Source organism: Haliaeetus albicilla, chromosome 3 (assembly GCF_947461875.1).
Source record: "Haliaeetus albicilla chromosome 3, bHalAlb1.1, whole genome shotgun sequence".
Classification (NCBI taxonomy): Eukaryota; Metazoa; Chordata; class Aves; order Accipitriformes; family Accipitridae; genus Haliaeetus; species Haliaeetus albicilla.
Genome location: NC_091485.1, coordinates 34,015,126 through 34,018,644, shown reverse-complemented (window position 1 = coordinate 34,018,644; position 3,519 = coordinate 34,015,126).

Below are 3,519 nucleotides of genomic sequence, written 5' to 3'. Positions count from 1 at the left end.
CTAACATTTTTGCAATGCAGAGAGACAGGAGAACTTTGTTTCCCTGGCAACTGGAGCCACCAGAAAGTGTTTCCAGCACCTCCTCCCTTTATTCACGTTCGCTGTTATTGTAGCCTTTGGTCAGTCAGGCAGTTAAAACAATTATTCACTAAAAAAAGCATCTGGATAGCGTGCTCCACTTATCTGGCTTTCCTCCCAAAGTCTAGAATAAAAAGTGACCCCTGCAAATGATCCTGCATCAAACTATCCAGTGTTACAATTCATGGCTGAACTTCAAGGTCTGCCCTATCCTGCACATTTAACTTAAACCTAGAAAGTGTCATGGTCTTCTGGGAAACAGTGTCGGCAACTAAGCAGCTTTCACTCCAAACCTGCGTGTGCTGGAGTGATGGAGCTGGGTCTCTGCTGCGGCAGGGTGAGCGGGTGCTGCACAGAGTCGTGCCAGTGATTCAGTGCAGTTCATTCTTACCTCTGAGTCAGGGCTGAATTAATGTCCCAGCACATTGTTAAGGTTTTGAGGCAGTGTGCTGATGGGGGCAGCCCTTTACTTTAGCTTTTGGTAATAGAAAAGACAATGCTGAAGCCCTTCCCACCTGCTACTGCTAAACATCACATATTTCCCTCCCCCCATGTTCCTTATTCATTCAAAGAATTTCACTAGGATTGTGAAAGAAAACACTTTACAGATACAAAATCCCCAATTTATGGTTATCCTTTCCACTTAAATGTAGCAATGTTGTGTAGCTGATCCGTGCATGAGGCAGACAGCCTGGGGAAAACAACAAAGGTGGTGTAAACGCACAGGTATTGTAGTGCCTAGGTATGGGAGAACTAAATGTGGGTTTTTTTTACCTTTGAGGGCTGGAATTCACAACTTAAACAATGTTTCTGAAATATAGAATTTGATATATAGTTTTGTATTTTTAGTGAAAAAAGTCCAGGTGATTTCTGTTGTGTTTCCCAAAGTCCGGTGAGGTGAACACTGGCTCTGCAGTGTGATACTGAAAAAATCAGGGAGCATTTGAGCGGCAGGTTTATAACGACAGTGCTGGAGGCAAGTTGTAGCTGAGTGGTGAGACTGTGCTTTTATGCTGTCTTTCTTCCCTAAATCTTTCCTTGCTTTCCCTTGAAAGAACAGGGCCTTTTGTCTAATGCGAGCCCTGGGAGGGGACAGGGACTTCTGGCATCAGTGTGTGGACAGTCTGGGTTAGGTGCCCTGCAAACCCTTTCTTTCTCGTCCCTCGTGACTGCAGGAGACTCCTGTCCTTTTCCACAGGACTATTGGGAAGGGCACAGAGGCACTGGGCAGTTACGTGTTGAAGGAGAGGAAGACAGTGACGGAGCGTGGCTCTCCCTCTGCCCTTGGTTTTTCTTTTGATATTATTGCAGGTGTTTCCAGTACCTGCGGTGAGACCAGCTACTGCTGATCATCTGAATATTAAAGTTTTCGTCAAGAAAGCAAACATAAGGAAGAAAAATATTATTTTTAACAGTTTATATGAATTTGATTTGACTTTCAGAAGAAAAGGCATTTCTGTAGCCCAAGTACTTGCTTTTTACTGAATTGCAAAGGCCTACATGGAGCACACACAGAGAGAAAGCACCAGACAACTGGCTCACCCTATAATTTGCACTGTTGTGGTCAAACTCCACCTCATTCCAGTCCCATGCAACTGCAATGCACACTCCATTAAGGGTCAGTGACTGTAGCTGTAAGCACATCGTTTTTGTACTAAGATTACTGGAGAGTTTCAGCACAGAATTTAGCTAGAGAAAGAGCAGTGTATTGTCCAACCACTGGTGCTTGAAAAAGCTTTGACTCCACTATTAATCTTGCTGAGTTTTTTACATCATTTGTGCTTTAGATTTATGCAGAGCAATAATAGAATTTTCTTCCCCATATAGAAGTTTCCGATCCACCTGTGGCAATTGCAGAGTGACAAACTGTTGCTTCTTTCTCCCTCACTTCAGCCTAAGCCTTAGAATCCACTTTAATGATTATTTTGTGGCTGTATATGCTCATATTTAAGGTACTTATCCAAACAAAATGATTGCTTATAAGAGATAAATTATCAATGAATGCTAAAATATTGCTACCTTAAACTCTCCTGTATATTTTAATTCCAGAATGTGCAGAAGCATGAGGAAGATATTAACAAGTTGAAAATTGCCAAGAAAAACTATGTGTGAAAAGATACAGCAGTAGTAATTCCCTTCAGTACATCTGCAAGAGCCCATGGATTGCAGAGGATAAAAACAGGATTGGGGTACATTTTATGTCAGAATCTCACTTTATCTTCCCCAAAATTATTACTGTCCCAGGTCTGTGTTCCATTCTTAAAATGTATTTGGCTTGGGGGCATTTTTGTCATGTTTGCTATTTTGCATTTTTATCCATCTTCATTAAGAGTGAAACTTTTAGAGAGCCCTGCACAGACGATAGTGAGCGGGTGCTAATGTTCTGGAGAAAGCAGTGACCGCAGTCAAAGCCATCTCCGTGTTTGCACAAGCCTCTGCCTCTAAGAGAGGGGATTCTGTACCTTTTAAACCTCCTACGTTTGACTCTACAGCTGACATAATTTCTTATCTTAATTATAGGAAAGAAATTTTTTTAGAAACAGAAATGGCAGCCTGATCACAGGCACTCAACAAGAGGAGCACAAAGTAAAGTTTCAACATTAGAAAAGAATGAAGGAAACCCACAGGGCCTTTCCAGCCATCTAAGCTTCCCCAAATGCTCAGAGAGGCACGGCTGTCTGCTATTCCCTGCAGAGACCTGCTTTCCTGCTGCAAACTTTGAGATGCAGCCAGCCTGGCTGTTCCCCACCTCTTCCAAGGGAATGGGAACAACTCAGGGTCTTGCCTTACCTCTCCCAATTTGTCATTTAGAGGGACTCCTGGTGGGGCTTTCAAGGTCTGTGTGCAAATTAAGGGGTATCCTGAGCACAGATTGGGGTGTTCCCAACCCCTGCTTGATGGAGTGTATTCGGGATAAGCTCTGAGGAATGTGATTTCTGCATACATCATCTCTCCTTACCAGGCTGTAGCTGGAGCCTAGGGAGCAGCGTTCCAGCAGCGCTACAGGGAATTCTTGGCTTCTCACATGATGTGGGACAGCTTGAATAAACTAAGGACAGTAATTGGGGTGCCTCTCTCTGCTTTGTTAGCCAGCTTCTGACTTTCCTCCAAGTTGCAGGTGTAAAGGAACAGGGGCACAGCCACCCAGCGAGAAGTGTTTTGGATGCACAATTGTGGAGCTGAGGCATGAAAGAGCTGATGGACCAGGCAAGGCATCTAAAATGAAAGTCCCTGTTTTATTCAGCATCTGCTAGTCTGTAAAACCTGTGGGATTCAAAAAGGCAGAGAGGATCTTTGCTTGAGGCCTGGGAGTGCAGGGGGAATGAGGAAAGGCAACTTGGAAAAGCATATTAAAAATAAGCATTCATTCATTGCAAAACTTATTTCTTGCTTTTCTTTTAATTTATCTGCCTCTCGGTGTTTAGACAGAAGTCATGTGAG